General features: G+C 32.0%; 1 protein-coding gene across 1 annotated transcript in view; it reads left to right on the top strand.

The window, feature by feature from the left end:
- The window catches only part of LOC123527258 (uncharacterized), a 382,034-nt gene that overhangs the window by 311,443 nt on the left and 58,135 nt on the right, over nt 1–12,456 (top strand). The window lies entirely within an intron of this gene.

Below are 12,456 nucleotides of genomic sequence, written 5' to 3'. Positions count from 1 at the left end.
ATTAAATTTTTTCTGTTAGTTCTAACTTCCAGTTTGATTTTCTTAAAAACGGGTATTCTGTATTGTAGCTTACAACTCGTGAATAAAAACAATATAAGAATATATTGTTACCTCACTGTCGTTTTGTCTGTCCACGTACGAATTCCTATTGTTTCAGTCATTTGTCACTAATTAGAGCTACCCACAGTGTTGCAGTCATACAAAAACACATCCCTTATTTTCACATAGATATTGAGGATTTATCTAATGAGCACATGTATAGGAAACACAATTTAATACCGACTGTGTATTGCAATAATGCTAAACTATCTCAGCCGTGACGTGATCTTAATATGTTCATGTAATACTATCCAGTTAAGCGATGCTTTCAACTGGATATTCTAGTACTATTTACAAATTGAACATATACTTTCAAAATGACGTAAAAACTTAATTCAATTGCAGTTTGAACCAGAGACTATAACATGCTTCTTGTAGTTTGTCCATTCATTGGTCTGAATTGGCTGTTTCGTCGATATAAGACTACATTTGACTTGAAGTACAGAACAATCGACAGAATTATTCAGATTTAGAACAGGAATATCTTTTGAATCGCAGTTAGGTCAAATAAATTAACACAAAAAAAGGTTTGACTTTTTTCGCCAAGGACATCCATAATTAAGAGAATATTTTCACTTTTATATACATACTCTTATTAACAAATATACTCGAAACGTATGCAAAGTGTTATGACTGCATAAAACACGAAAATGATAAATGTCAACTGTATTATGTTCAACCAGAAAAAAGATGCAAGCCCGCGACATCTTGGTAAGAAGAAAACATAATTTAGTTCATAATAGTGGTAACTGTTAACCACAACACTAACAATGTCCTGGTTCGGCTACATGCACATGCAAGGCAAGTTGAAGTAAATGGAATATAGAATTAAAAATGCCTTGAAAATACCAAAAGGAGTACCCAAAAACGAAGCATACGTAAAAAAGAAACAAATCAACCAGGAACCCAATATTAACTATTTTCTAAAATGAAATTCTCAAAAAGAAAAGTATGGTATTATGCAAGCATTTATTGCATATCACAGGAGATGTTTTTCTATGCTAAATTTGCTTTTGATGGCAATGTCTGTCAAAAAGTAAACCGGTGAAATATACAATAACTGAAAACAAAACCTACAATTTCTTTGTTTTATGAAAAAGCAGCTCTGTCGGAAAGCGGTGAGACATTTACAAGTAAAAATTCAGTGTGTTATATAATGTTTGTTCGTTTTTCATGTGTTTGCTTGATAAATTTTAGTTTGAATAAGGTTGGCAACACTACTTCGTGGACAATTTATCCAAGCAGGCCAGTGCCCCATTACTAAATTGTTCACCACAAGTTACTGACAATATGGCCACATGCATAAAACGTGGTGGACAAAACGCTTCTGTCAAATCGTCACGAGGAACATACTCTAGCCTGGGTTTGAAGCTGTTGACCTCATAATTTATGATTATATAAGATCAATGTTATAGAATTGATTGTATACAAACAGATATTCCAGCTACAGATTCTGACTAAAGTCTGCGTATTTCCTCCAAGAAAACATTGGCGCTTGCATTAAATTTCGCGATTTCGATTCTTCAGGTACATTTAATGTTTAATTCATTTATGTTATAGAAATAACTCTAGTGTAACATATTTCGTACTTTCTTAATTACTTATATTTTATTAAATAATCTATATTTCTTTATTTATTTAATACACCAGATTTATATAGCGCATTTTTCATGATAAACACGTTCAAAGGCGCTTTACATATAGCAAACGCAGCCACACAGGGCGCGAAATTCATCCTCTACTAGTACAGACACAGAGCGAGATCTGACCAGAGGGACAGAGTGAGATAAAGCCCCCAGACAGATAGAGAGAAAGCCTTTTTAGATACAGACTTGTCCGGCTTACTTAGCCTAGCTCTTTGCGAATAGACTGTCAGGTTCTTTAACGTGCCCGGTGTATAGCACCGATACACGCGAAGCCATCTTTCCTGGGTAGAACTAGTACAGGCCTCTATCTAAGTTAGGTGGGAGACACTCAAGAGCATCTCAGAAATTTCCAGTGCCTGGACAGGGATTCGAATCCCGGACCTCTGGATTGACAGTCAAGCGTGTTACCACTAGACCACCGGCCCACCTCTTTAGACATCTTTGTTTTAATTTTCAAATCATGATGAATTTTGTATCGTATATTAGTGTTGTGACAAGAATTCGCATTTTGAACATAACGCTTAATAGAAAATTGAACAGAATCCCTGATTACATCTTGAATATTTTATGTTATGACCTAACCTAGTAACAGTCTTGGTATCACTCTGAGACGATCGGCAGACAATATATTCCACACATTATATTAACTCTCGCAGAATGGGAAATGGATATTACAAATTGAAATACAATCTGAAAAGCTATATACTGCATTAGTATTAGAAGTCCGTCGACGCCTGTTTTCAATAACAAGCATCAGCACAAAGTATTGATATGACAGTAAGTTTGGAAAATATGCGGTATAAGTTCATATATGTCAAATGTATTTCGTTTCTCTTATAAAACGGTATATTAAAAGAATACTAGACCTAAATTTCATTTTTGAAAATGTGAACAGTTTCCACATACAGTTTATGTAAATATAAAATATACCTGTATTAAGTAGTACCATTCGTCAGGTTTAAAATATACATATCCTTAATGCAAGTATGGCTAAACACATTATAAATATGTACTTCCAATAAAAAATGGAAGTGTTTTAATGGACTATTACTGCATGTAATTTAATTATGAATGTTACTCTACATACTTGGTCTATTTATATATTTAGTAACGATTTAAATATTTAGTGAGGAATGTCTACATTTAAAGTTGATTTCTAAAGAAAAAAATATTTTAGTGAAAGATGGTCACTGGATGCTTTTAACATTAATGGAAATGGTTTTATGATAAAATACATACATCATATAATACTTGAGATTCAGCATGCTCAGAGCGGAGAGTCATATGTTACTAACAGTAGTTACATGATTGCATTATTTGAACATTTATCACGGCAACACGTGATAATGATTTTGCAGGATGTATAACATCCGGCTCCGTACAATATTTGATCTTTTTCCCCGTGTGACAATGTTTCATTTATTTATATAAACTAAACAACTACCAAAATGAAACTTGAATAAATCTTAAATCAAACAACAGGAAGTGTTTATAATAAGGAATTATTCACAGAACGAAATCAATGTAGAAAAGATCGTGGTAGATGATAACGGTTTGCAACCTTGAACACATAAAAGATATTTACATGCAGTCTGTTTTGCACAGCCATATATCCGGCAGCGTCTACCCCTTGCTAGCCATACCCGCAGTACGGTTGTCCAAGTTGTCCACTTAGCGGATTGGGAGATAAGATCGATGTATATTGTTTATCAGCAAATATATAGTTTGACTACCAAATTTCTGATAAGAAATTCTTGACATCGTTTTTCCAAAGATAAGTGTTTGCCTTGCAACTCGGCGATACCCTTATCGGGGCGATATTGGTTAATGCCAGCAAATCAATTATATAAACATTGATATCTATTAACAGAGGTTGTTCTGCAAATATCTGAATGAGCAAGTGATAAATAATTTCACTTAATTATAATTGTGTAAAGGGATGTGTTCCGTTTACTTAATGTAATTACACACTGTGAATTCATCTTTGTACAATATTGTCGCTATTTGACATTAGATTCATAAAATTGCTGCTACTCCTATTAAAATAGTAGTTTGAAAGGAAATATAAATATCTCTTTGATTTTAACTACTAGCATGACAAAGTCATACATGTAGAAACGAACTATTAATTATGTCTTCTCAGTGTTGTTATATTTCCTGGTCCTTCGGGATCACTGATTTCAACTCATTTAGATTTGAAGATTGAATACTGCTTAAGCCGGTGCTAGGGTGCGTGAGCAGTGTTGCATATTCCATTACTGCTCATGAACAGACTCAATAAAACCGAGTCTGCAATTTTCGCTGTTTGCTTTGTTCTCGGTGCTTCCGAGGGATCTACTTTCCAGATTTTATTTATAGCTTTCTGTAAAGTTATTTTTGTTTTCTTGTTTAGGGCAAGACCATTATTTTAACTGAGGACCATACGCCGCTTTTCGTGTGCACCGCCGTAAGACCCCATCTACGGACGTCTCTCAAAATTGTTTTCGGTACTTGTATCATATATGTATGTTGAGTTCTGCTAGGGCGTGGACGGTAGTTTCCAATTTTTCTGTTGTACTTGTTTAATAGTATTGTTATCACCAAACATGTAAATATCTTGAAAACTGAAATTAATGTATCTGGGTTTACTTATAAAGAAAACTAGCCTCTACTGATACATGTTATTGCACTAGTTTAGTGGTGCAGCTGGCATTGCTTCAAAACATGAACCAGAATAGCTTAAACGTACAATTTCAGAATACACCTCTGAAATGAATAAACGTCTTTTGTATCATCATTATGTAAGCAACCAACATATTTTCAGACATAATTTCAAAACTGTTGTCATATGCTTTGCACACAATTCCATGTATAGTTATTTTCTTTCTTTAGCTAAAACATTTAAGGTATATTTTTGCACTTGCAATTTGCTTAATCTGATTGCAGTCTTTTTATTTTTTAATAATTTCATGTACCTCGTGAATATGTGCCGCGGTAACCACCTTGATGTTTATAAGAAAGAACCATGGTATTCTCATACACTATTATTATATTTAGAGTTTGCAAGCCATGCCTAAAATTATATTATTTTACCAGATTTTATATCTACAAACTTTTCGAATGTTGTGTTCTCGTTAAAGACCTCGGGCCAATAGTTTTGACTATTGACCGGCAAGGCATTCAATAAGTGTTTTATTAAATGACATCAGAAATCATTGTAAAGAGTATCATTTTTATTGTTTAAATAAACATGCGTTGAATATAGACTGGTAAGATAGCATAAACTATAGACCGGTGGTCTATATAAAGAGACATGTTATAATCTATAATAATCCCTACTGACGTTAATTTTTAACAAATGAATAGGGCATAAGTCTGCAAACTTTTAAAAGATTTAATGAAAGATTTGATATCTAATACAAGAATTATGCATAGATGTTGTTATTGAGTGCTTTTCACTATTCACCTGCGTTAAAAATAATTAAAAAAAAACGCAGTAACCTATCAGTCTGCGCTGGTTGACATCCCGCCAATTGTAACAATTAAAACCAATTAAAATGCAGAATAAATACAACTGATATTTTCGTAAGAGGATCTAGTAAGTACACTTGAAGCATTTAGCCTGAAGGGGAAACGAAACCACTTTAAATGCAGCTGTAGAAGTATTGATTTGCATGTAACAAAAAATGTGAACGTTTAATTTTAATTTTCATTAGAATCTTTGAAAAGATCCTTTGGAAGTATACTATGTGTAACTAAGCAACATAGTAGCATAAAAGCTATGATTGAGTCTTTTCATAGGTAATGAAATTTGCAACACTCAATAATCTTCCTAAGACAAAATAAAGCGGAACTCTATTTTTGCAAAAATGAAAGCCACAGTATTCACGTGTAGTTACGTTTCAGTGAAAATCTGACTTTATGAAGTAGGGAAATGTTTTAAATATACTCCACCATTATATTTAAATCAACCGGTTACTGCCATGGAAAAGCAGGAAACGGTAGGTTTAATTTATCGTATTTCGGATTTTAAAAAACATAGTACATGTATTTAAATAACTCAGTGACATCGGCTGCTGCATCTCGTAAAAAATGAGTATTTACTCACTAAAACCTATTTATAACAAAGTATGTTTAATTTTCAATCGAACAGGTTGATTGATATCTTATCTTTACATATTTATAAAGTGACATTACATAAGAACAAAGATCATTCAGTAAGTGAGGAGAAATACAACAGATATGACATATTATGGACTGTTACATCTATTTGTCATACAATTGCCTGTCATCTGATTTTACTGTTGATAGCATACATGTTTTGCAAAACAGTGTATATCATGTGTCTACCTATTTCCTCCAGCAAACACACATGTTCCACGGCTCCACTGAGATCTAAATTGCGATTAATCAAATGCATGTATAGACGTATTCGAGTGAGATTTAATTCGTGTTAAAATATCGTATCACACAGCGAACAAAGTATTAGATGGCAGACATGATTTTGTTAAGTATGTTTATGAAATGTATGGAACAACCTTTGTGCCCCTGGCTTTAGCGGAACTCGAATGCACATTAATATCGAATCAATTGACTTAATTCTTGAATTGTAACTGTAAATTAATTACATGATTTTTCTTGTTACAGTCATTCCCGTGTCCAAGTTGAGTTCTCATTTTAACAAGGACATATTCTGACATTTCTTTTATTATTAGAAATAATTTTTAAGTACACACAGTTTTAAACAACAGAAAATATTGAACTTTGATTAACTTTGATTAGACTTTATAATGAATTGCAGTCAGCTCGTTCTTAGTAAAACGGATTATTACAGCATATAAAGCCTATAAAGGGACTATATATGTCTCTTCTGTCTTATCTTTTTTATTCTTGTCGTGATAAAGCCATGCATATTCAAGGAGAGTTGTTTTTTTATTAGAGTATTTACATCGGTTTTGTTTTTCTTCTTAAAAGCATTGCATTCCAAAACTGTCAAAAGCCAGACGCCATCTGTCGCGATGATAAATGTCTGCACCTAAAATGATCAAAGCTTAAACATATTTTCTGCTTTTATGTCTTTGCTAAGTATTTCACTTAGGGTTTCTTCTTTGATATAATGTAATAGCCTTATAATTCTACCCGCTACACCCGCCCCCACATTCCTTCCCTACCTCACCCCCGCGTGTCCAGTAAAAAAGCGTCTTTTATGCTGATAAAATTGATATTCATATACATGTACCTATATTAAAATATCAATGTTTCTGACACAGTAGCCTTTTTGAACATTTTTTCGTGATGTCTGAATTGATGAATAGTTCTAACAACATGCAAAACAAATCACATATATCAGATAATTTTTACATATACAAAATTAATTTTAAATCTTCTTAGCTAGAAATATGTTTTATACAAATGTATTTGCATTTCGAAAGGAAAACTGTCATTGATATAAATGCATGTTTTTCAGTAAAGAGCAAATACGAGAGAGAAAAATTCAACTTACAATATATGTAGTCTAATATGAACTTATTCAAAACGGTTAGGCAAAATTTCCTCATCCAAATGCGATAACGTTTTCATGTCTGTGTAGTATTATGTCAGTAAATCAATTTAACAAACAATGTTCATTCTATGAGCAGTAGCTGCTGTTCAAATGTTTTAAAAAAGGGTGATAAATCATTTAAATTGTTATTGTTATTAATATTGTACCTAGAATTGCGTTCTATGATTCGCTATAATATCGGTTGGATACGTAGCTTATAATAATATTCACTTTAAGATTATTTTTGTTAAAATACATTTGTTTCACCTTGTATGAAAATTCAGATTCATAGCTTTATAAACAGTTGTATTGATACATGTAGCAAAAAAAAGCAGAAAATAAATAATCCTTCTAAATTAATGCTCATCATTTGATACTAACTGCACCGCAAAACTGCTTAATTTTCATCTTTGGAACCGTACTACATATATTCAAAATGCTGTGGGTAACTTGCTATTGAATCAGTGTTATTGGCGTCTTCTTTCAAGCATTAAGTCGGCTTTTGATGCATTGACGTCTGTTTAACATTATCCAAACTCAAGTGCTACACTGTCTCCAACAAGGCTTGTAAATAGCTCTTGTTAACAAGCAAAGCATAAATGTTCAACATCTTGATCTAGTACATGTGTACATAATCAGCCAAAATACTGAGTGATCAACTTAATTTCAGACTGTCACAGTTGTTGGCATTGTTTAATTTGTTGTTTTGTCAAATAAGTGTCGCTTTTGTCGGTATAATTATACCAGTTAATAATATTGTATCAGAGTTTATTAAGCAGTATATCAACTATCCGAAATAATAATATAGGGGAAAATTATGATATTGCATGGAGTATTCTCGGGATTAATACTTAAGATCCGTTCTTTGCGTTTGCCACTACTTAAACAGGACAACAACAAAATCTTTGACATTTTTACAAGCATTTACTGTATATCAAAGGAGATATTTTTCTATGCTTAATTAATTTTGCTTTTGAAGACACTGTCTTGCAAAAAGTAAACCGGTGAAATATACAATAACTGAAAACAAAACCTAAACTATCTTTGTTCTATGAATAAAAGCAGATATGTTGGAGAAGTGGAGAGACATTTACTAGTGACATTTCAGGGTGCTATATAATGTTTGTTCGTTGTTGTTTATGCGTTTGCTTGATTTATTTTGAGCTTGTATGACGTTGTTTGCGACGGTATTTCGTGAACGGTTTATCCAAGCAGACCAGCGCTCCATAACAAAAGTGGTCTCCACAAGTTACTGACAGTATGGCCACAAGCATAAAACGTGGTGGACAAAATGTTTCAGACGAGTGAGTGTCTTCGTGATCGTCACGTAGAACATACCCTTGCCTGGTTTTGAAATTGATTTGTAATTATTTAATATAATTGTTATAGAATTGAATGTTTAAAAACACATGTTTCAGCTACAGTTCTGACTAAAGTCTGATTATTTCCTGCAAGAAATTATTAGCGTTTGTATTAAATTTCGCGTTTTCGATTCTTTAAGGATGTACGAGCGAATATTTTCTAACGTTAAGAATTTTTTCATACCCTGTGAGCTTGAAGAACATTAGTTTCTAAGACAAACAAGAGCAGAAAAAACATAGGTCACCGAACTCTTTTTAATTTTATAGGGTATTTTCTTCACCCACTGTTTACGCATTTCTGAAATTTTGTAAAATTGAAAAAATGTTGGTACTTTATAAAACATATAATATCCTACTTATTCTTATAGGGATTTCAGGTCTTACAGGGTAATATGAATATATGGTGATGTCTGTTTTATATAAGCATAAATGTCACTAACAGATCTCTTTAATTTTAACATGTTGACGTAATTACCCAACCCACTTTATTTTCAATGGAAAAAACGTAATACTATTTTAGATCTACAAAAAAAATCTGATGTTAAGATTTTCAAAATATTTTGCAGCATTAATGACACAAACAAATGCTTCAAAATGGAAAGAAAAAAGTTGGGGTCACCGTGCATCTAAGAGATTTATTAAGAAAAAAAAACTGTTAAAAAGTGGTGAATTTTGGTATTTTTGTTCTTTTTGTTTTAATTGATATTTTCTAGATGATATAAAGTGCTATTTTGAAAACTTTTATTCTATTTATAGCTTAGCATTATATGTATCAGTCAGAAAAATATCAAAACAAAACCTGATCTATTTTAATAGATATTTGAAATTACCTACCCCTACCCCATTGTAAATCTGACGCCAGTTTTAGGCAAATGCCAGCCAAAAATAAGGGTGAAAATTTTTATTTAATTTTTTTTGCAAAAAGCATAATATATTTGTTTAAATGGTACATTATTAGCCATATTTTAATTATTTAGCATTAAATTTTGGCAAAACTTTTGTTAGAAAGCAATATTCGAAGAACCATTTTTCAAAATGGCGGATATCCTGAAAAAAAACGCTTGTACATCCTTCAGTATATTTAATGTTTAATTCATTCATGTTACAGAAATAACTCTAGTATAGACTAGTTTACTTCTATCTTATTTAGACTATTTTACATAAAGTCCTTCAACAAACTCAAAACTAGAATAAGATAAAAAAAAAAACAAACCCAGGAGAAAGCGGCATGAAATTATTTTACAAAAAGTGTGACATGGTACAGAAGGTGATGACACATTCTTTACTTGTGCAGACAATCTCATTTCCTTGAAAATATTTTTTCAATTGATTAAACCGTTTTATTCTTTAATCATGATGGATAAGAGAAAACAGATTATGTATTGAAAATGCACTTATAACGAAAAAGATTGTTTTCTGGGCTTAGTATACGTTTATAAAAAAAACAGCCTCGGAAGAAGTACATATTTATAGTTTTTATGAAAAAAGTTTCATTCTACTGCAGGTGTAACTATAACGTATCTGTTAATACATACAATTTTAAGAATTATTTGAATCTAAAAACATTCCTTTTATTGGTTACTAGTAACTTCTTTCTCTGACATGTATAATTACTTATATTTGGTACATTATCAATACTCTTTAGACATCTTTATCTTATTTTAATAATTCTGAATTTTATATCGTATATTAGTGTTGTGACAAGCATTCGCCTTTTGAGAAATAACGCTTGATAAAAAGTGATAGAGAATCCCTGATTACATCTTGAATATTTTATGTTATGAGTCCTAATCTACTTACATCCTAAGACGATCGGCAGACAATATATTCCACACATTATATAAAGTCTCGCAGAATGGGAAATGGATATTGAAATACAATCTGAAAAGCTATATACTGCATCAATATAAGAAGTCCGTCGACGCCTGTTTTCAATAACAAGCATCAGCACAAACTATTGATATGACAGTAAGTTGTGAAAATATGCGATGTAGGTTCATATATGTCAAATCTCTTATGAAACGGTGCATTAAAAGAAGACACAGATTTCATTTTTGAAAATCTGACCAGTTTCTACATACAGTTTATGTAATTATAATATATATGTGTATAAGTAGTACTACTCATCAGGTTTAAAATATACATACGCTTAATGCATGTGTAGCTAAATACAGTATAAATGTGTACTACTAATGAAAAATGGTAGAGTTTTATAATCGACTGTTTCTGCGTGTCTTTATATTACGAATGTTACTATACATACTCTACATACTCAGTTAATTTATATATTTTGTAAATAATTTTTACATGAAATGAGGAATAACTATATTTAGATAAGTTGATCTCTAAAGAAAAAATATTTTAGTGGAAGATAGTCACTGGACAGCTTCAGCACTAATGAAAATCGTTTAATGTTTGAATACATACAACATATTATACTAGAGGCTCAAGGAGATTCATGTGTTACATATTACATGATTGCATTATTTGAACATTCATCACGGCAACATGTGATAAAGATTTTGCAGGATGTATAACATCCGGCTTCGTACAATATTTGATCTTTTTTCCCGTGTGAAAATGTTTTATTTATTTATATAAACTTAAAGCTTGAACAAATTTGTGTTTATAAATAAGAAATTGTTCACAGAATGAATGTAGAAAAGTTCAAGGTTGCAAATCGTTATCATTTACCACGATTTTATCATCTCATAAAAGATATTTAGATGCCGCCATATATCCGACAGGGTCTAGACCCCTTGCTAGCTATACCCGTTGTACGGTTGTTCATGAAAGATTAGGAGATAAGATCGATGTATATTGTGTATCAGCATATATATAGATTGGATGAGAAATTCTTGACATCGTTTTTCCCAAGGTAAGTGTTTGCCTCGCAAATCGGCGGTACCCTTATCGGGGAGATATTGGTTAAAGCCATCAAATCAATTATATAAACAATGATATCTATTAACAGTTGTTGTTCTGCAAATATCTGAATGAGCAAATGATATATAATTTCACTTAATTATAACTGTGTAAAGGGATGTGTTGCGTTTATTTAATGTAATTGTTGATTGTTGCGTGAAAATTTTCAATTCAACTTTGTTACATACCGGTATTGTCGCTACTTGACAAAAGATTCATATAATTGCTTCAACTCCTATTGCAATATTAGTTTGCCTTATTTATGTGTAAAGAAAAACACAAATATTTGAATTTGTATAAAAGAAATGTAAATATTGCTTTGAATTTAACTATAGGATGTCGAAGCCATAGACACAAACTACCTACTAATCTATAGCTTATTGTAAAGTAATGCTTGTATTCTCGTTTAGAGCAAGCACATTATTTAAACTGGGGACCATACGCCGCTTTTAATGGAATTACACTTTAGTGTCTCATTGACGGCTACATGTGCACCGCCGTATGAATACATCTGCGGATGTCTCTAAATTGTTTGCGGTAGTTGTAACATGTGTACATGTTGAGTTCTGCTCAATCCTGGGCTTGAGGGCGTGGACGGTAGCATGACATATCCACTACCAAACAAGATCAGGCTCAAACAAACTAAGCCTGCAACATTTTCATTTTGTCCAGTGGAGTTTCCAATTCTACTAGTATTGTTATCATCAAACAAGACCAATAAAGCTTGTAAATATCTTGAAAACAGAAATGATAGATCTCATGTTTACATTAATGTGCCTGGATTAACTTATAAAGCAGACTAACCACTGTAGATAAATGTTTTTGTTGTGATCTGCGGTTTCGCTATTGTAGAAGATATTACATATTTATGCACTAGTTTAGTGGTTCAGCTGGCATTGCTTCA

The sequence above is a fragment of the Mercenaria mercenaria genome, chromosome 14 (assembly GCF_021730395.1).
Source record: "Mercenaria mercenaria strain notata chromosome 14, MADL_Memer_1, whole genome shotgun sequence".
In the NCBI taxonomy this organism is placed as follows: Eukaryota; Metazoa; Mollusca; class Bivalvia; order Venerida; family Veneridae; genus Mercenaria; species Mercenaria mercenaria.
Note: the sequence above shows the minus strand (reverse complement) of the source record. Positions and strands in the feature narration are given on the sequence as shown.